This window comes from Schistocerca piceifrons, chromosome 5, assembly GCF_021461385.2.
Source record: "Schistocerca piceifrons isolate TAMUIC-IGC-003096 chromosome 5, iqSchPice1.1, whole genome shotgun sequence".
Classification (NCBI taxonomy): domain Eukaryota; kingdom Metazoa; phylum Arthropoda; class Insecta; order Orthoptera; family Acrididae; genus Schistocerca; species Schistocerca piceifrons.
The window spans coordinates 292,550,890-292,577,470 of NC_060142.1; the positions used below are offsets into that span (position 1 = coordinate 292,550,890).

At 42.7% G+C, this 26,581-nt stretch overlaps 1 long non-coding RNA gene across 1 annotated transcript in view; it reads left to right on the plus strand.

Moving 5' to 3' along the window:
- The window catches only part of LOC124797973, a 660,489-nt gene extending 639,852 nt beyond the window's left edge, over positions 1-20,637 (plus strand). The window contains exon 3 of the long non-coding RNA XR_007016905.1: positions 20,575-20,637. This is a non-coding gene — a long non-coding RNA (uncharacterized LOC124797973). The remainder of the gene's footprint in view (positions 1-20,574) is intronic.
- Positions 20,638-26,581: the final 5,944 nt, after the last annotated feature.

A 26,581-nucleotide genomic window follows, 5' to 3' on the forward strand; every position in this document is an offset into this window, starting at 1 on the left:
ACGCCAAAAGAAACGCTGTCACAGACCTCTTTGTTATTTATTCGTTGTCCATACTCATTTCTTATCAGTCGTTTCTTTTAACGGTTCGGTTCTCTCTTTGTCCGGTTCGAAACAGTCCATGATCGGTTCCGTTCAGTGCTGTGTTCCTGACGTACAGCCTCGGATATTTCTCTTTTTTAAACAAAATTAATGCCTATTTTGACGCTAGTAATCTTCTCTGACTGTCCTAGACGCCACGCCTTCTCACGTACTCCTTGTTTCGTCCGTCATGCTTCCAAGATAGCGTAATTCCTTTACTTTGGTCAGTATTTTGTACGAAAGTTTGTCGCTAATCTCATTTCTACGGCCCCTCGTTACTATTGGCTTTCTTGTGTGTACTCCCAAACTATATTTTGTGATCAATAAGTTGTTCATTCCAAACAACGGATGCTGTAATCAGCCGGCCGCTGTGGCCGAGCAGTTCTAGGCGCTTCAGTCCGGAACCGCGCTGCTGCTACGGTCGCAGGTTCGAATCCTGCCGCGGCCATGGATGTGTGTGACGTCCTTAGGTTAGTTAGGTTTAAGTAGTTCTAAGTCTAGGGGACTGATGACCTCAGATGTTAAGTCCCATAGTGCTTAGAGCCATTTTTTTTGCCGTATTCCTTTCGAACTTTCCCAGAGACTGACAACTTGATGAGCGAATCCTTGTCATTGATATCCTCTCACTTTCAATTTTAATCCCACGACTGAACGTTTTATTATTCCCATGACTGCTACTTCGCCATACATCCCTCTGCCTTACGCCCTTCTTAATCAAAGCGCTTCTTCTTCCATTCTTATTGTTCTCTATTAGTTCTTTACTTCTCTATCAGTCGTTACTTGCAAGAAAACAGGGGTTCGATTCTCGCCTGGCTCCTCTTTCATTGGTACATCTTTCATAGTCTTCATGAAATATAATGGAGCTAAATAACTGATGCCTGTTTTCTCTATATGTTCAAACACAGACTGAATCGAAGCACTGATTCTCAAGGGCTGTGTGTACAGGTTGGTTTCAAACTGGGTCAAAACTTCTCTAATAATGTATAAATTCTAGACAAAGTGTTATTTCATGCTTATTGATGCACACTACAACTACTGTGACGACTCGCAAATGGGCTAGTACGCTATATCAACTTCTAAAATCCTCTTATCTCCTTTGCCTACTCAAAGTCTATTTTTTTTCTGCGACATTTGTGGTTTATTTGAGTCGCGTTACGATTATACTAGGTTGTAGTAGTGTATATATTACATTCGTTAATAGTTAACGCCATTTCTGCATCGGCACAAACTGACGATAGATTCAGCATATCTAAAACAGCTCACACTTTTTGACATCACTTCTTTAGGGATTGCAAATGTACATCAGCGATATTTATGACAAGTTACCCTTTTAACACCTATATCGGTATTATACTGTGACTGACGCTCACTGTCCGCCCGCGTTTATTTTAAAATATGGAAGCACGGTTCTCTCTAGAATAAACACAAAGAAAATTACCATACACAGAAAATCACAGTAGAAGGTAAAGGAATAATACGAGTAAAATAATATACGACGCTCTGCAATAGAACTATGTTCCCTGCTCTAAAAAAAACTAGCAGAGGATCCAGTACAAAAGCAGAAAACACACACACACAGACAGAGAGAGAGAGAGAGAGAGAGAGAGAGAGAGAGAGACGTCAGAGCCTGCTGTCGACACAGTGTTTGAGATGCTGTTTCCGTTTTATGCATATAACACCCTGAAGCAAACTGTTAATAACGTAAAAGATTTAAACAGTGTTCTCGCGAGTGTTTGTTTCTATTTTATGCGTAAAATGGAAACAAGATCTCAGCACAACACCTGGCAGCACAATATTAATCATTCGCGCCAAGGAACCCTCAGAGGTCGTTTAAGTTATGCTAGAATGTCGAGTTAACATTCTGTTACCTGACGTCGTTCTCTGAATTTTTATCATAAATCTGCGCAGTGGTCCGCAACCAAAATTACCGCTGCACAAGAAGCCTCTTCCGGCCTTAGATAGTGCTGCCTGTATGAAGTCGAGCCAGCCCTCTAGTAGCTAACAGTGACACGTTGATTGTTAGTGTAGTTTACATAGTGACATAAATAAGTGGAAGCAACAGAAAATAAGTACATACAAATTACATACATAACTCCCTCCCTACTCACCGTTTACAAAGCCAACATAAATAACAGATCCTTGCAACTTACTTCACAATCTAATACGTGAACCCAACAAACGTTGGCTAAAGAATAACAAATAACCAGTGCGGACATCAGAACGTAAAATAATGTTAGCACCATTACACTGTATAACATTAACAAATTGAATAAAGTTATAGTTTCATTTTAGTTATAACATTTCAGTAAATATAATACTTGGAAATCCTGATTGATTTCAGATGACAAACTGGAGCAAAGTATCAGCTGTAGTGCAACTGACAGGCAGTCACACAAACATCAGTATGCAATAGTAAGGTATATATTTTGTTAATAATGTCACGAATCTAAGTAGCGCAATTCCAAAACTGTATAAATAACAACGCAAACTTTTACACGTAATTTGGCACAAAATAACCCTTTGGCGATGGTGGAACTCCACCGAAACATGTTTGGTGTTAAAGAAAAGGAATTTCAGTTTGCTCGAACAGAACTGTTTTATTTCTGTAATTGTGTATTAAATGCACTCCCCTGAAACGCTGTATGTCACATTTCCCAGAGGAGACTGAGATGGAGCAAAAAGATGCAGCTGGCGATAGACGATGCTATTGGCGCCAGCGGTGGAGCATCGGACACCGCTTCCCCATCATCGACGTCGCACCAGTGAGTCGCCCTTTCAACCCCCTCTCTCCTATCCAAACACAGTCCCTGCTTGTTTATGTCTGCGTCTGCTTCCTTCTAATTATGGAAGACGCGTGGTGCTCTTTCACCCTATACGCCTTCTTTTACGGTTTATCGGAAGAAATTAAGTTTTAAAGGGGATACGAATGTCTAAACAGTTCAACAACGCCGCGGTCCCAATTAGGTCGTGAGATAGCAGAAACCTGATGGTCGAACAACTACAAGATCTCGCTTCTTCGAGAGCGCCTCGAAACGCGAAACAACAGCGTTTCCGTAGTAGAATATTTATTTCTACATCCACATCTGAGTGATTTCACTGCACCTCAGGCTCAAGTGTTCGGCGGAGAGTTGGTAGAACCCCCTTCAGGCTATTTCTGTACCGTTCCACTCTCGAGCAGCACGCGGGAATAGTGAACAACTAAATCTTTCCGCGCGAGCTCTGATTTCTCTCATTTTATTACTATGGTCATTTCTCTGTATGTAGCTGAAAGTAACAAAATTCACTACTGGCCATTAAAATTGCTACACCACGAACATGGCGTGCTACACACGCGAAATTTAACCGACAGGAAGAAGATGCTGTGATATGCAAATCTTTAGCTTTTCAGAGCATTCACACAAGGTTGGCGCCGGTGGCGACACCTGCAACGTGCTGACATGAGGAGAGTTTCCAACCGATTTCTCATACACAAACGGCAGTTGACCGGCGTTGCCTGGTGAAACGTTGTTGTGATGCCTCGGGTAAGGCGGAGATGCGTGCCATCACGTTTCAGACTTTGATAAAGCTCGCGATTGCGGTTTATCGTATCGCGACATTGCTGCTCGCGTTGGTCGAGACCCAATGACTGTTAGCAGAATATGGAATCGGTGGGTTCAGAAGGGTAGTACGGAACGCCATGCTAGATCCCAACGGCCTCGTATCACTAGCAGTCGAGGTGACAGGCATCTTATCCGCATGGCTGTAACGAATCGTGCAGCCACGTCTCGATCCCTGAGTCAACAGATGAGGAAGTTTGCAAGACAACAACCATCAGCACGAACAGTTCGACGACGTTTGCAGCAGCATGGACTATCAGCTCGGAGACGATGGCTGCGGTTACCCTTCACGCTACTTCACAGACAGGAGCGCCTGGGATGGTGTACTCAACGGCGAACCTGGGTGCACGAATGGCAAAACGTCAATTTTTCGGAAGAATCCAGGTTCTGTTTACAGCATCATGATGGTCCCATCTGTGTTTGGCGACATCGCGGTGAACGCACATTGGAAGCGTGTATTCGTCATCGCCATACTGGCGTATCACCCGGCGTGATGGTATGGGGTGCCACTGGTTACACGTCTCAGTCACCTCTTGTTCGCATTGACGGCACTTTGAACAATGGACGTTACATTTCAGATGTGTTACGACCCTCTACCCTTCATTCGATCCCTGGGAAACCCTACATTTCAGCAGGATAATGCACGACGGCATGTTGCAAGTCCTGTATTGCCTTTTGGGATACAGAAAATGTTCGACTGTCGCCCTGGCCAGCACATTCTCCGGATCTCTCACAATTGAAAACGTCTGGTCAATGGCGGCCGAGAAACTGGCTCGTCACAATACGCCAGTCACAACTCTTGATGAGTACCGTGTTGAAGCTGCATGGGCAGCTGTACCTATACACGCCATCCAAGCTCTGTTTGACTCAATGCCTAGGCGTATCAAGGTCGTTATTACGGCCAGAGGTGGTTGTTCTGGATACTGATTTCTGAGGATCTACGCACCCATAGCGTGAAAATGTAATCACATGTCAGTTCTAGTATAACATATTTGTCCAATGAATACCCGTTTATCATCTGCATTTCTTCTTGGTGTAGCAATTTTAATGGCCAGTAGTGTATTTTCACCTTAGGAGGATGAAATTGGTGATTGAAATTTCGTGAAAGGCCTACATGTACATGGCTACTCTACAAATCACATTTAAATGTCTGCCAGAGGGTTCACCGAACCACCATCACACTAATTCTGTATTATTCCACTCTCGAACGCCTTTGTTTCAATGATGACCAGCCCAGATGGTTCAAATGGCTCTGAGCACTATGGGACTTAACACCTGAGGTCATCAGCCCCCTAGAACTTAGAACTACTTAAACCTAACTAACCTAAGGATCCATGCCCGAGGCAGGATTCGAAACTACGACTGTAACGGTCGCTCGGTTCCAGACTGAAGCACCCAGAACCGGTCGGCCACCTCGGCCGGCGATGTCCACCTCAAATTATGTACCATGTCCTTGATACTCTCTCCCTATTTCTCGATTATACAAAACGTGATGCCTTTCTTCGAACTTTGTGCGTGTCCTCCGTTAATCCCATTTGGTAATGATCCGACACTGCGCAGTAGTATTCCAGAAGAGGATGTACAAGGATAGTGTTGGCAGTCTCCTTAGTAGATCCTTTAAGTGTTCTGCCAATAAAACACAGTCTTTGGTTCGCCTTCCACACAACGTTCTCTATGTGTTACTTCCAATTTAAGTCGTGCTTAATAATAATTCCCAGGTATTTAGTCGAATTTACGGCCTTTAGAGTTGATTGATTTATCGTGTAACCGAAGTTTAACGGATTCCTGCTAAGTCATGTGGATGACCTCACACTTTTCAGCATTTAGGGTAGTTCCCAATTTTCGCACCATACAGATAACTTAGTTAAATCGTTTTGCGTTTGATTTTGAACTTCTAATGACTGTATTAGCTGATACACGACAGCATCATCTGCAAACAACCTTAGACAGCTGCTCAGATTGTATCGTTTATACAGAGGGCCTATAACACTACCTTGGGGAACACCAGAAATCACTTCTATTTACTCTATGACTTTCCGTCAGTTACTACGAACTGTGACCTCTCTGATAGGGAATCACGAATCTATCGGCATAGCTGAGACGATATCCCATAAGCATGCAATTTGATTACACGGCGCTTGTGAGGTACAGTGTCAAAAGCCCTCTGAAAATCTAGAAATAAGGAATTAATTTGAAATCTCTTGTCAATAGCATTCAACACTTAGTTCTGTTTCAGAAGAACGATGTTTTCTAAACCCATGTTGACTGTGTGTCAATAGACCGTTTTCTTCGCGGTAATTCATAATTTTTGGACGCAACACATGTTCCAAAATGCTGTTGCATATCGACGTTAATGGTATGTGCCTGTATTTTAGTCAATTACCGCAATGCCTTCCTTGAATATTGGTGTGACCTGTGCAACTTTTCTGTCTTTGGGTTCGTTTGGGTTCTGATCTTTCGTTGAGCGATCGGGTGTATGTGATTGCCGCAACAAAAAACCTTTTTGTTTTAATTATTGCCACCCCAACGCGCGTATCATATCCGTGTCTGTCCCTCCCCTAATTCGCGGTAATACAAAATGAGCTGCCCTACTCCGAGCTTTTTCGATGTCCTTTGTCAGTTCCACCTAGTAAGGATCGCAAACAGTCCAGCAATACTACAGAAAAGGACTGCAGGAGTAATATAGACAATCTCTTTAGTAGATTTGTTGCATCTAGTAAGTGTTCCACTAATAAAACCCGTCTTCTATTCGCTTTTCCCACAATATTTTCTATGTGATGGTTCTTATGTAAGTTGCGCGTAATTGTAATCACATGTAGTTACACAGGAAGTATGGATAATATCTTCAGTTACATATTTTGCTGTTTTATTGAATGACACGTTGGATCGCGAACCCTGTGGGTCTATCATCATGTGCAAATCGTTTTAATAACTTGCTTGCTTCTGTGCTTGAGCGAGGTGATAAAAAGGTTCGTTCCAAGCGTAAAAATGTTAGATGTTAAGTTTCAGAATTTGCGAATCCCATAACAGGAAATATGATGAGAAACAATGGAAAATTTACCGAATGATCCAGGGATGACATTTTTAATGCTATAATTTGCCATTAACATGTGCTACAATTTTCACCGGATTTAGATACACGGATTCTGAAATACATTGCAAGATTTAATAAAAACTGTTGTCCGTCCCCATTTACCACAGTACCAGCCATATATATATATATATATGCCGAATGTTGTGTTTCTTGTTCCGTGTAATGGGCATCGGCTGCTATACGATCCAAATTTACCACTCCACAACAACATATGAATGAAAATATTTGTGACGAAATTATTTAAATACTGAAACTTCCTGGCAGATTAAAACTGTGTGCCCCGAGTTCGAGTCTCGGTCGGGCACACAGTTTTAATCTGCCAGGAAGTTTCATATCAGCGCACACTCCGCTGCAGAGTGAAAATCTCATTCGGGATATTTAAAGACTGTTTTAACGGCGTAATGCCTTCGTTTTATGAACGTTGTTCAATTACACCGTCCACGAACCATGGAAACAGGCGTTTAATTCTGTAATGTACAGACGTTGTAGCTTTAAGAAGGATTTTAAATATGTGTGAAGCCGTAATGGCACCAACATAATTAAGAATGTTTTATGATCTGAAGATGGCTAGATTGTTAACCGGAACTAGTAATCAATCCAAATAAAGCTGATTTCATATGGGATCTTGTCTTCATTGGTTTTCAATCCCTAACATAAATAAAAAATATTTAGGCACATTTTCTACGACAGAATGTAATTATTTCCAATGAAATATTTGCATTTGAATGGAGTTATAACGCTCCACCACATATTTGACAGATGAAAGATGAAATTTTTTCCCTTAAACAATCAAGACCGGAGTAAAGAGCTGATCACATTCCGCCACAATGTGGTAAAGTATCAAGAAAATTGAATAGTTTTAATTGGCCAAGAGAGAAGTGACTGGTTTAAAGGAACTTTGTTGTAGGCGAATCACACCGTATTAAAGCCGCTCGAGGCAGCCGCTCGGTCTAGGGCGCCTTGTCACGGTCCGCGCGGCTCCCCCGTCGGAAGTTCGAGTCCTCCCTCGGGCATGGCTGTGTGTGTGTGTGTCGTCCTTATCGTAAGTTAAAGTTAGATTAAGTAGTGTGTGAGCCAAGGACCAAAGACCTCAGCAGTTTGGTCCCATAGGAACTTACCACAAATTAAAAAAAAATCCGTATTAAAAATCCGATAGTATTGTGCGTAATGCGTGCGGCTCAGTAACTATTATTTTAATAGCTGATAGCAAAATTTCTCCCGTTTCTAAGACAAAAATTAATTCCAACTGTACAGTCAGAATAGGGATAGAAAAAACCGACAAGTGAAAACCGATGTCGGTATTGTAGTCCTGAATAACAGGTATTTTTCATTATTTATTTGGTCTCGTTTATAACAAGTGTTTTTAATTTTTTCCCAATAACTGAGTTAATAAAAAATCGGTGAGCCATAATGGTAGTGCTAAAATTTTTCTCTATCAAACAGACCTTCTTTAAACGAGGAGTAATATTTACTCATTAAATTTGCATTGATTTGAAAGATTGCGTTATTGTAGAAAATGGGAACTAACAACGCCAGTATTAACGAGCAACCAACACGTGGCATTAGAACTGGTACAACGTAGCTGAGACAGTAATGTCCCTGTTTCTGTGTGCCGTGGCTTAAGGTACGCGTGTGCGTGCAGTATGCAAGACCTGCCCCCACCTGTTGTCGCCGGACATCCGTTGTATAGGGCACCAACAGTGGTCTGGAAGTATTTTTACGAAGTGGCATAGCAGTTAATTTACAATGCTTCATTTCCGTTAAAAAATTAAACATCTGGCTGCCATTTCTATGAAATAAGAAAGAGGGAGGAAGTTGTGGCGACAGTAATAAATGAAAACTGAACGACAGTTTATTCATAGTACAAAAATAGAAAGTAGCTTATCAGCTGCCTATATCTACATAATATGCCTTTATCTGCTTGCAGTCCTTGAAAACAGGGAAATTAACACGAAACGTAGAGATTTTCAACCTCAGTTTTCACCCTTTGACACTGACTATTCGTAACAGTCAAGTAATTGTTTGATTCCCGACTACAATTTGATTTCTGAGCAGGGTTTCGAAAGATTAAAATGAATGGGACAAAACTTCCTGGCAGATTAAAACTGTGTGCCCGACCGAGACTCGAACTCGGGACCTTTGCCATTCGCGGGCAAGTGCTGTACCATCTGAGCTACCGAAGCACGACTCAGGCCCGGTACTCACAGCTTTACTTCTGCCAGTATCTCGTCTCCTACCTTCCAAACTTCACAGAAGCTCTCCTCCGAACCTTGCAGAACTAGCACTCCTGAAAGAAAGGATATCGCGGAGACACGGCTTAGCCACAGTCTAGGCGATGTTTCCAGAATGAGCTTTTCACTCTGCAGCGGAGTGTGCGCTGATACGAAACGTCCTGGCAGATTAAAACTGTGTGCTGGACCGAGATTCGAACTGGTAGAGCACTTGCCCGCGAAAGGAAAAGGTCCCGAGTTCGAGTCTCGGTCGGGCACACAGTTTTAATCTGCCAGGAAGTTTCATATCAGCGCACACTCCGCTGCAGAGTGAAAATCTCATTCTGGAAACATCCCCCAGGCTGTGGCTATGCCATGTCTCCGCAATATCCATTCTTTCAGGAGTGCTAGTTCTGCAAGGTTCGCAGGAGAGCTTCTGTAAAGTTTGGAAGGGAGGAGACGAGGTACTGGCAGAAGTAAAGCTGTGAGTACCGGGCGTGAGTCGTGCTTCGGTAGCTCAGTTGGTAGAGCACTTGCCCGCGAAAGGCAAAGGTCCCGAGTTCGAGTCTCGGTCGGGCACACAGTTTTAATCTGCCAGGAAGTTTCATATCAGCGCACACTCCGCTGCAGAGTGAAAATCTTATTCTGAATTGGACAATATTGGTGTCTTTTTTTTTTTTTTTGTCGTATTCAACCTCTTAGGGATTTTCGAGGAAAGCAGAGAACGATGGATGGACTAAGTTTCCTTTTATTTGCGTATTGAATTTAATATTTTGATTTTGCTTGTCTTTAAACTGAGTGAGTCAAAATAAATCTTTGTTCGATTCCTACATTGATTACGGGAAATAATAGGAATAAAAAAAATGGTTATTTCAGAAACCGGTTATTTTAAATTGATGTGGAAAATCGATTGTTTCAGCGATAAGTCATCCCTACGGCAAGACGATGCATCAAGCGCTAAACTGTGCCATGCCACTGTACCGCGCCCCACCACCTGTCTTGGCACAGCTTGTGCAACACTAATAACCATTAGCACTGCTATAGGACCACAGCCTGGAAGGGTGCTTCTGAAAGCGGCACATTGCGACAGTAACGCTATCAGAACCATGCGTTCAGCGCTTTGTAGATACGCCCTTTCCCGTTCCAGCACCCTCTCACAACGTGGAGGGTGGACAACGTGTCAGCTGTAATATGTGTGGCTGCCGGATATGTGGGCGGCAGATGTGCAGAGGGCAGCCGAGCCGCTAACGAATGCCGCCCTTTGTGAGGGCCCTTCAGCCCTTCGAGGCTGGCTGTGCGTGCGCTTCACCAAGCCCTGCACTCACTGTTTGGAGCTGGGCCACGGGACAAGGATTTTCCGCTGGCTCTAACGACGACAGTCATTGGCGCTTGTCCGGTCGGAAAATAGGGAACAATCGAACGCGCAGGAGCATCGCTGAATTCAGCTCAGGTTAGAGCAGCAGCAAGAGCAATCCGGTAGAACCATTCGGTGGCAGCGTGGCGACAACAACACAGCTAAAGGATTTGTCAGACATCCTATAGCATGGCGAAATATTGTCTAGAGTCAGACATTATCAAATCATTTTTATCATCAGTCTTATGACTGATCTTTTACGAGCCGCAACTTATCCTGTGTCAACTTTGTAAGGTTCTCGTATGTTTTCTGCTGTTAAATATAATGTACCTTTACTGTACTGGAACAAAGATGAATTCTTGACCAAACAGTGAGTAGTCGTGAATTTCAGGTCTAGTGTTAGCAAGCAGATGGTTTTCGGTGAACGGTATTAGTAATTTTACAGAGCTATTTTCTTAAAAATAGAGCAGAAATTTATTTTTCTGGATATTCCTAAATCAGACATTGCTCTTAATATTATGCAGTGTTCATAATGTACTTCGATATTGAGTTTTAGCTACATACTTTCCATTGGGCACACAATTATTTTCTTTTGGGTTTAATTAGATTAATTTTCTTTATTTCAAATTTTGCATTTCTTGGAACTTAAAATTTCATTTCACGTCACGGTTCACGCGAGCAACAGACGTCCAACCAACAGTCAGTTTTACTCAGCAATTGAATGTGATACATAAGGTACATGTGAAAAGAGATAAATGTTTTTGACATCAATATATATGCAAACAATTTTTTATAAATAGCTTCTTATTTGTAATATAAGAAAATTAAACTAGTTTCGGCGACAAATATCACCGTCATCAGTTTTTTTTTCTAATCTTATTTATTGTATGTTACAGTATGTTTTAAGCAATTATTGTCGCTGTCTGCGACATATTTCCTGTGCCGTTTTTTTTTCTGTTGCCGTTTTTTACTTAGCGAACTTTATGTCATCTGCAAGTTCGTTGGATGGTATGTAGCTGCTTTTATACACAGTAAAACAAAATTTTCGCACTCTGTTTCTGATCCAGAACATTACTAGTTTGGGAGAATAAAGAAATAAACGAATAACAAGGTATTTTGCGTCAAGGCGGACTCAGTTTTCTGATATTACTGTTTTTCTATACAAACACGGACCAAATGGAAGAGTTCAAAGATAAAATAATAGCTTCTTATCTTTAATTAAGTTTTATTATATAGATAAGAAAAATTCCGTCTTTCGCTGTCGAATTTGTTTGTATCATACATGTTTCGTCTGTTCACGCTAGGCATCTTCAGTGGTCTATAATACAATGAAATTTATGTAATTAAACATACATTGATATGAGATCTGTACTGATTTTTTGGCAGCTCGTTTTAAATCTAGCTGTTTCTATTTACAACTAGACTGATGTGTTTTTTACTTACACTCATTTCATGTCGTATTCGTGCATTCATTTCTATACATGTTAAATGTACTCAGTATAGGTTGCTCCCAGTAAACACAATACCTTACATGTATCTTATACTGCAACACAATGCACAGTGCACACTCCTCGCATGCTTGAGATCTGACTGAAAGATCATAGCAACTGTAGAAGGGGGGAACAGAGTGGGGGTGTTGGGGTGGGGATGGCGGGTACGTTGCTGGTGGCGATCTGTGTGTGTATGTGTGTGTGTGTGTGTGTTATTTTTTATTTTATTATTTTATATTTATTTTTATAGTAAATTGTGAATTAGTTTGAATATTGCCCCTCTCTTACTACTCTTTTGTTCACTGAGAACATTTTCATTTTTTATTTATGGCTTTCTTTACGAAATACTTTCCTGTAGTTTGCGTTCCCCTTCATTTATTGTTGGGAGAATAAAGAAATAAACGAATAACAAGGTATTTTGGTGCACACTACCAAGTTTGCTTTTATCCCTGTATGATACCGATTTTCATTCATTAGATGTTCTGCATATGTGGAGTGGGTATATTCACTCTTCAGTGCCCTTAAATGTTCTTTGTATCAGACGATAGAGTTTCTTGGTATCGTACAACCTATTTAGAGCTGCAGCTATTACGTATTAATTCACAGAATACCATAAAAATGAAATAATAATAAAACGAAATAACATAAGTTACACTCTCTCTCTCTCGCTCTCTCTCTCTCTCTCTCTCTCTCTCTCTCTCTCTCTCTCTCTCTCTCACACACACACACACACACACACATACAATGCCCCACCAGCCACGCTCAAGCCATCCACACCCAACTCTCCCACTCCACTCTCCCCTCCTACAGCTCCCATGATCTCTTAGTCACCTCTATAGCATGTGAGCAGCGTGCCGTGTGCTACAGTACAGAACAGATGGAAAGAAATGTTTATTTGGAGAAACCTGTACCATGAGCATTTAGCAAATGTAGAGCAACAGATGGACGCATGAATAGGACGTGAAATTAATGTAAGTAAAAACTGCATCCATATATTTGTGAACAGAAATAGCTAAATTTAAAATGAGCTGCCAAAGATATTTACTAATCTCATATCTTGTATTGTGGGCCCATGACGATGCCTAGCATGAATGGGCGAAACATGTATGGTGCACATAAATAAATTCGGTTGCAAAAGATGGAATTTTCTTATCTATATGATAAAAAATAATTGAAGTTAGTAACTGAGGGAAATGACTCTTTCATCAGCCATGCATTCTCTTTTTTCCCTTTCGTCATTTACATAGGGAGTTTGTTTTAACTTGAGACAATTAAATATCTTGAAAACGAAGTATCATATAAAAGAAATATCTAGGTGAAAAGTTATTATTAGTAAAGGGGTCATGGGTATTTGCGACAACTGGACACCTCTCAGCCAATCTCTTGCGTGGGCGGGATCAACTTCGTATTTTGAAATAGGAATCCCATTTGTATTGCACATTCGCATTCTACGTCAAAAATATGTATGGTTTACTCAAACTGTGGTTTCCCATTCATGGTGGATGGCGCTGTAATCGTCAAATAGCAAGTGTGCCTGTTTCTGCATTTAAGAACCGACGCTCAGTCTACTGACTGGTTTGATGCGGCCCGCCATGAATTCCTTTCCTGTGCTAACCTCTTCATCTCAGAGTAGCACTTGCAACCTACGTCCTCAAATATTTGCTTGACGTATTCCAATCTCTCTCTTCCTCTACAGTTTTTGCCCTCTACAGCTCCCTCTAGTACCATGGTAGTCATCTTAGCAGATGTCCTATCATCCTGTCCCTTCTCCTTATCAGTGTTTTCCACATATTCCTTTCCTCTCCGATTCTGTGTAGAACCTCCTCATTCCTTACCTTAACAGTCAACCTAATTTTCAACATTCGTCTGTAGCACCTCATCTCAAATGCTTCGTTTCTCTTCTGTTCCGGTTTTCCCACAGTCCATGTTTCACTACCATACAATGCTGTACTCCAGACGTACATCCTCAGAAATTTCTTCCTCAAATTAAGGCCGGTATTTGATATTAGTAGACTTCTCTTGGCCAGAAATGCCTTTTTTGCCATAGCGAGTCTGCTTTTGATATCCTCCTTGCTCCGTCCGTCATTGGTTATTTTACTGCCTAGGTAGCAGAATTCGTCAACTTCATTGACTTCGTGACCATCAATCCTGATGTTAAGTTTCTCGCTGTTCTCATTTCTACTACTTCTCATTACCTTCGACTTTCTCCGATTTACTCTCAAACCATACTATGTACTCATTAGACTGTTCATTCCGTTCAGCAGATCATTTAATTCTTCTTCACTTTCACTCAGGATAGCAATGTCATCAGCGAATCGTATCATTGATATTCTTTCACCTTGTATTTTAATTCCACTCCTGAACCTTTCTTTTATTTCCATCATTGCTTCCTCGATGTACAGATTGAAGAGTAGGGGCGAAAGGCTACAGCCTTGTCTTACACCCTTCTTAATACGAGAACTTCGTTCTTGATTGTCCACTCTTATTATTCCCTCTTGGTTGTTGTACATATTGTATATGACCGGTCTCTCCCTATAGCTTACCCCTACTTTTTTCAGAATCTCGAACAGCTTGCACCATTTTATATTGTCGAACGCTTTTTCCAGGTCGACAAATCCTATGTGTTGATTGTGGTGAGTCCCCAAATCAACGGAATGCTTGATTTCGGTGGCCGCCCTCGAACCTCGCCATCACGGTGACTCATTCGGCCTGTGTTTCCGTTCAGTCGCTGTAACTCTCGCGCTGGCCGCTACACAGCTAACGGCCGAATACAAACCACAGCCAGTGCAATAAGGCAAAATGTCGACGCCTGATAGTGAGAGAGGGACCTGCCATTTATACTCGGCGAAATCAACCACGTCAATGGTGTGAGGCTAGAGAACTCACAGAAATCAAGTACTCTAATGAGGGACACACATGTCAAGTAACCCGATGGGAACAGAAAACCATTACATTCACATCGTTGTTCCTGGATCACGCTAAACATAGTTTCTAACCAGACACTGAAATAGATAACCATATTTTACTGTACAGTCAAATTTAAAACACTAAAATCAGTTTCGAACATTACTATCAACCTTTAGAACATAAAGGTTTCCAGTTACATCGGAATTAAAATATGGAATCAAATGCGTCGGTTTTTAATTGCAGAAACAGGCACACTTGATATCTGTTGAATACAGCGCCGTCTATCACGAATGTGAAACAATGGTTTGAGTAAACCGTAGGTATTTTTTGGCGTAGAATCCTTATATGCAATAAAATGGGGGGGGGGGGGGGGAGTTCCCATTTGAAAGTAAAGCTGACCCCGGCCACCCGGTAGGGGTGGTTAGGAGGTGGCCAGTTGTAGCAAAGACAGATTTCCGATTACTAACATAAATTTTTCACCTAGAAATTTTTTTTCGTGAGATGAACCGTTTATGAGATATTTAGTTATTTCAAATTAAAACAACCATCCTGTATATAGGACCCCGGAATCTTGAGCGTGTGGTGTCTATTCTTTCGTACATGTTAGAAATAAGGCACCACACATATAATTATGCCAATTACTACCTAATGTGTTTACGCATATGCTGTTATCCCTACTTCTGGTCAATTCTTTCCTCATATTTCGTTCCTCACCCTTTCTGTTCAGGACTTCATTTCTTAACAGCCAACACGTCGCTAATTCTGCAATGAACCTTCTCTTTTCTTATATTATCAGTCTAGCTAACGTTGGACATCGTTCTGTTGCATCGCATCGCTGGCTCATCGATTCTCTTCTCTCTTCTTTTCCGGCCCCCCTCTCCCCCAGCCCAGTCCATGATTCACTTCAATACAATAGTGTGCTCCTTACGTACATACTCAGAAATTTCTTTCGAAAATTTAAGGCCGAATTTCTATTACAAAGGAACGTCGTACTTAACAGCTTCGTACATCCTCTTTTCCTTGTCCGTCATGTGTTATTTTACTTGCAACATACTGCATTCTTTCATTTTATCTGCTGAGAGGTCCCTAATTTTGATGTTATTTTTGTTATTAATCTTATTTATGATACTTCACATTACTTTTCTCTTTCCTTAGCTTACTCTTAGTCCATGTGTTACCGCTAAAGCCCAAAAGCCGTTAATGTGCACATTACCTACCTCGTCTGCAGATTAAATCTGCTCCGTTATCGTGCGGAATCAAGAGTTTTGTGCATTTTACCGAGGTAATGTGCACATTAACGACTTCCGTATCGCTAAGTTCAAAAGTTTGTTTCTCTCATTTCCTTTCTCTACTCCTTCCCCCCTTTCCATCAATTTTTCATTTGGTTTCGCCAGCGTCTTGTCGTCGGCGGTTGTTTTCTTTTCTTATAATTTGCGTCGGCTGGCATTTCGTCTTGAATTTGTGTCACGATTTTTTTAAAAAATAGATTAAATTAGCTTCTAGCATGCAATCAAGCACAGAACTGGTAAGCAAAATGAAGAAAATATTCTTCGCACACCTCTTCAGCGAAGGTTCAAAATATAATTGTGTGCTGATGTCAAAATGAAAGTATGATTACATAACTGAAGATGTGAAGCGAATGAAAGCTATCAAGAAAAAAGAATTATCTCAGTATTACCGAATAATTCAAAGGTATGCTGTGCTGACTGTACACGGCCGTTGTCAGATGCTTTGGACAGACCTCCGCCCTGCCCTTCAACGAGCCCTCGCTTGACAGCACTAAAGCCGCAGGTGGCGGTGGTTTAGGGTCAGTGTACTGCACGCCACAGGTTGTCTGGTGTAGGAGTTGTCCTTGAAGTAACCGATTTGGAATGGTTCGTAATGTCACTGTGGTGCCAGCTGCTGTTCAGATTGATGATGCAGATGCAGTGCGATGCGCCAGACGCATACGCCGAACGCGAAGGTCTCCCCTCTCTGTAGCGCCACGTGGCCGTCCTCAGCCCGGTCCTCTTGCAACCATACAGTCTCGTGACCACTGCGAGTGGCGTGAAATTTGAAAAGACATAATCTTTCAGATGTAGAGACACGTCTGTCAACTTTCGTTTATGTCGCAGAACTCCTTCTTGGTGCTGCAATTTCTTTTTTCTTTCCGTGTAGGTTAGATACTAATTTCTTTTGAGACTGCTGTACTAGTGGCAGGAGCTACAACGTTTTAGCACGAAGAATATACACTGAAGAGCCAAAGAAACTGGTACCCCTGCCTAATATCGTGTAGAGCCCCCGTGAGCACGCAGAAGTGCCATAACACGGCGTGGCATGGACTCGACTGATGTCTGAAGTAGTGTTGGAGGGAATTGACACAATCAATCCTGCAGGGCGGCCCATAAATCCGTAGGAGTACGAGGGGATGGAGATCTCATCTGCGCACGATGCAACGCATCCCAGTTATGCTTAGTAATGTTCTTATCTGGGGAGTGGTGTCTTATTTCTAACATGGGGAGTTTAGTGGCCAGCGTAAACGTTTAAATTCAGAAGAGTGTTCCTGGAGCCACTTTGTAGCAATTTTGGACGTGTGGGGTGTCGCATTGTCCTGCTGGAATTGCCCAAGTCCGTCGGAATGCACAACGGTCATGAATGGATGCAGGTGACCGGACAGGATATTTTACGTACGTGTCATCTGTCAGAGCCGTATCTAGGCGTATCAGGGGTCCCATACCATTCCAACTGCATGCACCCCACACCGTTATAGGGCCTCGACCAGTTTGAACAGTGCACTGCTGACATACAGGGTCCATGGGTTCATGAGGTTGTCTCCATACCCGTACACGTCCATCCGCTCGATATAATTTGAATCGAAACTCGTCCGACCAGGCAACATGTTTTCAGTTATCAACAGTCCAGGCGAGGCATAAAGCTTTGTGTTGTGCAGTCATCAAAGGCACACAAATGGGGCTTCGGTTCCGAAAGAAAAAGATCCCACAGTTGCACTAAATTACGTTTATTTTAAACCTTGACCATGTGATTCTGCTATAATAATATGACCTTCTCCAGAAGTCATACACACTAAATGAAAAATGTCTTAGCCCTGCGCCAGCGTCAAGCCGCAGAAACCATGGTCAAGGCTTAAAATAAATATAATTTAGAGCAACTGTGGGCTGTTTTTCATTCGAGACAATTTCGTAACGGTTGCTGTGGTCGCTGCCATGATGAAAATAATGGCGTATCGATGATGTTTCGTTGAATGGTTCGCACGCTGACACTAACTGATAGACCGACATTGAAATCTGCAGCAACTTGCGGAAGGTTTGCACTTCTGCCACGTTGAAATGGCGGTAGGGGAAAATCCCTACTTGATCGGTACCTCTGAGGTGCTGTGTCCCATCGCTCGTGCGGCTACTATAACACAACGTTCAAACTCAGTTAAATCTCGGTAACCTGTCATTGCAGCAGCAGTAACCGATCTAACAATAGGGATAGAGAAACGATTAAAATCGCTCAAAAGAGGAAAGGCCGCTGGACCTAATGGGATACCAGTTCAAATTTACACAGAGTACGCGAAGGAACTTGCCCGCCTTCTTGCAGCGGTGGATCGTAGGTCTCTAGAAGAGCGTAGCGTTCCAAAGGATTGGAAAAGGGCACAAGTCATCCCCGTTTTCAAGAAGGAACGTCGAACAGATGTGCAGAACTATAGACCTATATCTCTAACGTCGATCAGTCGTAGAATTTTGGAACACGTATTGTGTTCGAGTATAATGACTTTTCTGAAGACTAGAAATCTACTCTGTATGAATCAGCATGGGTTCCGAAAAAGACGATCTTGTGAAACCCAGCTCGCGCTATTCGTCCACGAGACTCAGAGGGCCATAGACACGGGTTCCCATGTAGATGGCGTGTTTCTTGACTTCCGCAAGGCGTTCGATACAGTTCCCCACAGTCGTTTAATGAACAAATTAAGAGCATATGGACTCTCAGACCAATTGTGTGATTGGATTGAAGAGTTCCTAGATAACAGAACGCAGCATGTCATTCTCAGTGGAGAGAGGTCTTTCGAAGTAAGAGTGATTTCAGGTGTGCCGCAGGGGAGTGTCGTAGGACCGTTGCTATTCACAATATACATAAATGACCTTGTGGATGACATCGGAAGTTCACTGAGGCTTTTTGCGGATGATGCTGTGGTATATCGAGAGGTTGTAACAATGGAAAATTGTACTGAAATGCAGGAGGATCTGCAGCGAATTGACGCATGGTGCAGGGAATGGCAATTGAATCTCGATGTAGACAAGTGTAATGTGCTGCGAATACATAGAAATACAGATCCCTTATCATTTAGCTACAATATAGCAGGTCATCAACTGGAAGCAGTTAATTCCATAAATTATCTGGGAGTGCGGATTAGGAATGATTTAAAATGGAATGATCATATAAAGTTGATCGTCGGTAAAGCAGATGCCAGACTGAGATTCATTGGAAGAATCCTAAGGAAATGCAATCCGAAAACAAAGGAAGTAGGTTACAAAATGGTTCAAATGGCTCTGAGCACTATGGGACTTAACATCTATGGTCATCAGTCCCCTAGAACTTAGAACTACTTAAATCTAACTAACATAAGGACATCACACAACCCCAGTCATCACGAGGCAGAGAAAATCCCTGTCTCCCCCGGGAATCGAACCCGGGAACCCGGGCGCGGAAAGCGAGAACGCTACCGCACGACCACGAGCTGCGGACTAGTAGGTTACAGTACGCTTGTTCGCCCACTGCTTGAATACTGCCCAGCAGTGTGGGATCCGTACCAGATAGGGTTGATAGAAGAGACAGAGAAGATCCAACGGAGAGCAGCGCGCTTCGTTACAGGATCATTTAGTAATAGCGAAAGCGTTACGGAGATGATAGATAAACTCCAGTGCAAGACTCTGCAGGAGAGACGCTCGGGCTTTTGTTGAAGTTTGGGGAACATACCATCACCGAGGAGTCAAGCAGTAAATTGCTCCCTCCTACGTATATCTCGCGAAGAGACCACGAGGATAAAATCAGAGAGATTAGAGACCACACAGAGACATACCGACAATCCTTTCGACGAATAATACGAGATTGGAATAGAAAGGAGGACCGATAGAGGTACTCAAAGTACCTTCCGCCACACACCGTCAGGTGGCTTGCGGAGTATGGATGTAGATGTAGATGCGCAAGACACTTGTCTTATATAGGCGATGCCGACAGCAGCACCGTATTCTGCCTGTTTACATATTTCCTATATTTGAATACGGCTGCCTATATCAGTTTCTTTGGCGCTTCAGTGTCTAGACGTTGTGATTTACTGCAAGACGTACAGAATGAAGAGAGCGCATACGAAGTCACGCACTCCACTGTAGAAGTTGCCCTGTAGAGGTTTATCCGTAATTACTATACGAGGCGGGTCGACACGACGAGTTTGCACAGCGCTGCGAAGGAGGCACCCTGATTAAGCACCGGAGCCGGTAGACAGTAGAGTCAGGGGCTCGGTTGCCGTAATGGAGCGCAGCCGCGGGGGTTCCTCTGCGCGCGTGCGACAATTCCGGCGAGTGCCTCTCCGACGGGCGGACGAAGAGATTTCCACGTCGGCGATGGGCATTTACTTCTCAGGCCGGCTTACCTACTGCGCCGGCTCGCACCCCTAGCGGGGTACGTCGCGCGACGAGGGCAGCGCCCCCTGCCCCCTCCGTAGTGTGAGTGCAGTGCTCCGTACCTCTCCCTCAGCAAGGCGCCCCTGGGATTCGCAGTTAAGGACGGCGGGGCTGGGGCCACAGAACCGGCCTTTCCTCCCAGCTGCTCCAGGCGCTAACTCCCCTCTTTCGTACTGTTCCAGGTGAGTGGCGAAGGGTGCTGACTGCCGCAGTCTCCAAGTGTTACCAGCGATCTGCTGCAAAACGTAAGTCTCCCAGCTTATTTATCCAGTGTATTTCTTCGCTTCATAGCAGTTGTACAGTGCGGCCAGAAAGTCCCTTTGCACTTGCACTAGATCCGCGTTGGTAACCTATTTAAGATTTGTACGTTCCACGTTGTCATTGATAGGGTAACTGTTCCTCATGTGAACTGGGACATAACTGTCACGTGACTGCCCGGAGAAGAGAATAAACACTCTGCGTTGACCAGATCATTGTCCCCTCTCCGTGTTTGGTGAAATACAGTGGTAGATACCAGCAACTTCACTTTGAAGATGGCCGGCCGCTGTGGCCGAGCGGTTCTAGGCGCTTCAGTCTGGAACTGCGCGTCCGCTACGGTCGCAGGTTCGAATTCTGCCCCGGGCATGGATGTGTGTGATGTGCTTAGGTTAGTTAGGTTTAAGTAGTTCTAGCCTTCATATGGTTCAAATGGCTCTGAGCACTATGGGACTTAACATCTGAGGTCATCAGTCCACTAGAACTTAGAACTACTTAATCCTAACTAACCTAAGGACACCACACACATCCTTGCCCGAGACAGGATTCGAACCTGCGGCCGTAGCGGTCGTGCGGTTCCATGCTGAAGCGCCTAGAACCGCTAGGCCACATCGGCTGGCCTAAGCACTAGGGGACTGATGACTTCAGATTGCAAGTCTGATAGTGCTCAGAGCCATTTGAACCTTTTTTTTCACTTTGAAGATGCACATAGTGACAAGTGTGTGTGGGTACATGAATGGAATGACAATGAGGCTGACGGTGGATGGGTGTTGCGAACTGTGCGGTAAGGAGCCACCAAGTCGTCAGACTTTGATCGCACGGGACAAGAAAGCTTTACGTTTGGGAGTGTTTAGGATGAATCACGTCTGATTGTATATTAACCTTGCAGGCCGACCTAAAAGCGTGCTGCAGTAGTTGGTATTAAAAGAAACACAGTGCAACTCCTCATGAAAATGGAGTTACTGCCTACAAGTATTCCGGTCACTGACCATCATCCATGAACTAACGTACAACTACTTAAACCGCCGGAGGCGTATCAAGCTGTGGGGAGGTAACGGTGGTGCACATGCGGGCGTTTTGGACAAATAAGTAGCTGTGTTATTAAAGTTACAATGAAATAACTGCACGTGTAAAACGACTTTCTGGCTATCGTGTGCGTGTGTGTGTCTGTCTGAATCAAGATGTGGTCTGAGATTTTTTTTTATTCTCTTATTGCATATGTGCGGGATGTAAAACATGTAAATGCTAGTAGGCAAACGGTCTTCTCCTGAATAATGATGTAAATAATGAAATACTGCACCGGTTACGTTTTTTCGTGCGTAGCACGACGGATTTCAGAAGTGTATTTCCAATTTCAAGTGCAGTGGGACTTTGCAGTGGTATTGGATGTGAAGATCTGCGTGTGTTGTGTTCTGCCGCTTCTTCCCTCCAGTAGTCTTTTTATAGGGTCTTAAGATATCGCACCGCCTTCATTACGCAAAGACTCACGCACATGTGACACATCATTCACGTTAAATGATTTAAAGCAACGAAATGGGTACAAAACGTTAAGACCATTTGGAAACGAGTGCTGGGAAACAGTCGCCGAACAACATACAATCAGACGTCAGAACTTACATGAATTCCCATAGCTCCTGAAATTGGAAATAAATATCTGAAGGCGTCGCGCTTTGCATGGAAAAATGTAATTGGTGTAGTTCTCTATTATTTAAATCATTGTTGACAATGTTTGGGACTTCTGAAAAACAAATACCTCTTCAGTCTTAAACCACGCGTTAAAAAAATTGCGATGTTATCTTCTGCTTGTGAAACTTTTGAAAACATCATGAAAATAAACGTAATAAAATGGCCGTAATAGTCTAATAAATGAAAAATTATGTCGAATCTGAAAACACGATAGGTACAAGTTGTCGGCACTTACGAATTACGAAAAACTACCCATAATGGTAGAAATGCCGAAATTAGTGAAAAATGATTGTCTGTATTGATGGAACCTGTGATTTGGAGCGTGATCCCGATAGGTAGAAGCAGTCAGACATTTGAATTAGCCGGTACAAACGGTTGCAGGTAATTTGGATTGAATCAATGAATTGTAAGATGTGTAGAAAATACTCCCTTAGCTGCTGTTAATCAACTCTTTGATTTCCATAATCAGTGATAACTGGTGAAAAATACGAAGGACCTAGAAGAGGAATTGGCAACATGTGACACAGTCCCAGCAGCATGCGATTTTATGCCACTGCATGTGTACCAAAGGACTCTGCATATCTGGTAGTGCAAGTTAAAGTATGCAGCTGTGGCGGAGTTTCATTTTAATACACTGAAGAAAAAAACACCGCAGCACCAAGGAGGGGTTGTGCGACGTAAACCAAAGTTGGTAGGCGTGTTTCTACATCTGAAAGATGACGTCTATTCATTTTGTGCCAGTCTCGTAAGAGTGGCGGTGAGGATGCAGATCAGATTTGCTTTAAATACATGCTGTAACAATCGTGAGCATTAGTTACCTTTGAGATTGGACGACCGGTTACGCCGCCGTTCATGTGCACCATTCCAGGGAATGTTTTTCAACGGGATAAACGTCGCCGGCCGGAGTGACCGAGCGGTTCTAGGTGCTGAAGTCTGGAACCGCGCGACCGCTACGGTCGCAGGTTCGAATCCTGCCTCGGGCATGGATGTGTGTGATGTCCTCAGGTTAGTTAGGTTTAAGTAGTCCAAAGTTCTAGGGGACTGATGACCTCAGTGCTCAGAGCCGTTTGAACCATTTGAGAAACGTCACCCACATACCGCTGTTGTAACCCAACATGCTCTACAGAATCTTGACATGTTGCCTTGGTCTGCTCTATCACTAGATCCGTCTCCAGTCGAGCATATGTGCTTAATCTTCGGAAGACTACTACATTGTCATTCATAACCACCATTAATCATCTCTGTATCAAGCGACCAAGTGGTAATTTGAAAATTTGTGGTAAGGTTCTATGAGCCAAAATGCTGAGGTCATCGGTCCCAAGGCTTACACACTAATTAGTGCAACAGGCATGGAAGTCCATCCCACAAACTGACATCCGGCGCCAGTGAAACGCATTGCATTCACGTTTCCATGCTTCCATTCAACGTTCTGGCAGTTACAATGGTTATTAACGTACAGGCCTTTCACATTTGAAATGGTGTATCTTTCACTTGCATTAACCTGTTGTCTTGAAATACTAATCAGTTACATATGTTACCTAGAAAAATGTAGTTCCGGAATTTCATTACTCTACATTATTTTTTGGTATTGCGGTTTTTTTCGTCCGCATATTAAAATATTAACACCTATGGTAGTACAATGAGGAACATGCAAGTAATCAATGAAGATACAATTACATGAGATTTTATGTCACAACATATTTATTTTATGAGGCAGCTACAATATTCGTTGAATGCCGAAAAGCGCAAAACACAGAAACGTCCAAAAACAAAACACATAACACAGAAGTTCACTTAATGTGATTCGGACCGAGAACCATACCAAGTACCAACCCCACATGGTATGCCATTTGACGTAGGACAATTGGACTATTTCCACCATACTTGCAATTTCCCGCCTTTTGAAGTATTTTTCTCGCCAAGTTTTGAATTTAGTACCACATTTACGTAGACCAAGCGACCTATTTCCGCCATCCTAAAATTAGAATGAGTGGATTATTTCCGCATTAGAAATACAGAGGAATTGAAGGTACCCGCATAAATGAAACTATTTTACGGTATATTGATAATTTTTACTTTTTGGACCGTCTGACTGCAACTGAATGAAGCACAATTTTTTTGCCATACGCGTTTCGCCTTTATTCTCTGCACGGCATCTTCTGTGGCAGGTTGCGTGGACGACTTTCTACATGTTACGTTTCTGGAGTAGCATGGAGAGCTGCATCAAACCAGTCTCAGGACTGAAGATCACAACAACAACAACAACGTTTCTGTTCCATTTTTGGTGTGATTCCTCTTCTTATAATTGCCACTTGGCGTTTTTTCCACATCTTGGTTTGTGTTGCCTACTGTCAGACCAAAACATTGCATCAAAATGAGTCTTCAATTCCTAGTGTTGTGAAATGTGGAGAAAACCTCAAGTGGCAATTATAACAAGAGGAACAGCAACAAAAATGGAACAGAAACGTAACATGTAGACAACTGTTCACGCAACATGCCACTGAAGATGCCTTGCAGAGAATAAAGGCGAAATGCGTATAGCACGGAAACTGTGTTTCATTCAGCTGTAGTCAACGGTTCAAAAAGAAAAAATTATCAGTATACCGTTATATTACACGCAACTAAGGTGGACAGGAGTACAAAAGTTGAAGATGAAACTCTTTCTTACTTGAATGAGATTTTCACTCTGCAGCGGAGTGTGCGCTGATATGAAAGTTCCTGGCAGATTAAAACTATATGCCGGACCGATCCTCGAACTGGGGACCTTTGACTTTCACGGGCAAGTGCTGTACCAACTGAGCTACCCAAGCACGACTCACGCCCCCTCCTCACAGCTTGCCAGTATCTCACTGGCTAGTATCTTACCATTCTCTCGTTCAACCATTCCTCGCTCTCTATGGGTTGGACGTAATCTCGTTTAACTTCAATGTGTTTTGATGTGTTTTCTTGTTTTAACTCCCTGTCTGGCAACGAGGTGGTTTAGAGCCAAGTCACTCAGATACGTGCGTGCATGTTATAAAACTCGTAACAGGGCTGCCTCACATTATTATCTTTAATTGCAGTATGTATGCCTATTTTAATCATATTTATTACCGATCAGGTTCTGTGACTTTCGCACGTCCCTTTATCAACAAATGAAGCTATTAGGCGAAGAAACACCTGAAGAGAGAAGTATGACGCCCTTACCATTCAAGGACTGCAGACCAGCATATGAGTGTAACTTACCCTCTGAGGGGGAAAGGCGACAGTCAGAAGAACGTATTGCCTTATCACTCAGCCAGTACAGGCCTTTCACATTTGAAATGGTGTATCTTTCACTTGCATTAACCTGTTGTCTTGAAATACTAATCAGTTACATATGTTACCTAGAAAAATGTAGTTCCGGAATTTCATTACTCTACATTATTTTTTGGTATTGCGGTTTTTTTCGTCCGCATATTAAAATATTAACACCTATGGTAGTACAATGAGGAACATGCAAGTAATCAATGAAGATACAATTACATGAGATTTTATGTCACAACATATTTATTTTATGAGGCAGCTACAATATTCGTTGAATGCCGAAAAGCGCAAAACACAGAAACGTCCAAAAACAAAACACACAACACAGAAGTTCACTTAATGTGATTCGGACCGAGAACCATACCAAGTACCAACGGACCAACGTTTACGATTTGTTGCAGAAAAAAAAAACGGTAGCTGTAATGTGTACCACTTGTTTTTAAAACATCAGTTAAGAGAAAACTCGGGGATCTAGCCTTTCGCCCCTACTGTTCAGTCTGTACATCGAAGAAGTAATGATGGAAATAAAAGAAAGGTTGAGGAGTAGAATTAAAATTCATGGTGAAAGGATATCAGTGATACGATTCGCTGATGACATTGCTATCCTTAGCGAAAGTGAAGAAGGAATACGTGATCTGCTGCTGAATGGAATGGACTTCCTAATGAGTACAGAATAAGGACTGAGAGTAAATCTAAGAAAGACGAAAGGAATGAGAAGCAGCAGAAATGAGAACAGTGAGCCACTTAACATCAGGATTGAGGGTCACAAAGTAGATCCTGCTACCTAGACAGCAAAGCAACAAATGAGGGGCGGAGCAAGGACGACATCAAAAGCAGACTACCAGTGGAGAAAAGTGTATTCCTAGTCAAGATAAGTCTTCTGGTTTTTTTTTCTTTCTTTTTTTTTTGTCATCAGTCTACTGACTGGTTTGATGCGGCCCGCCACGAATTCCTTTCCTGTGC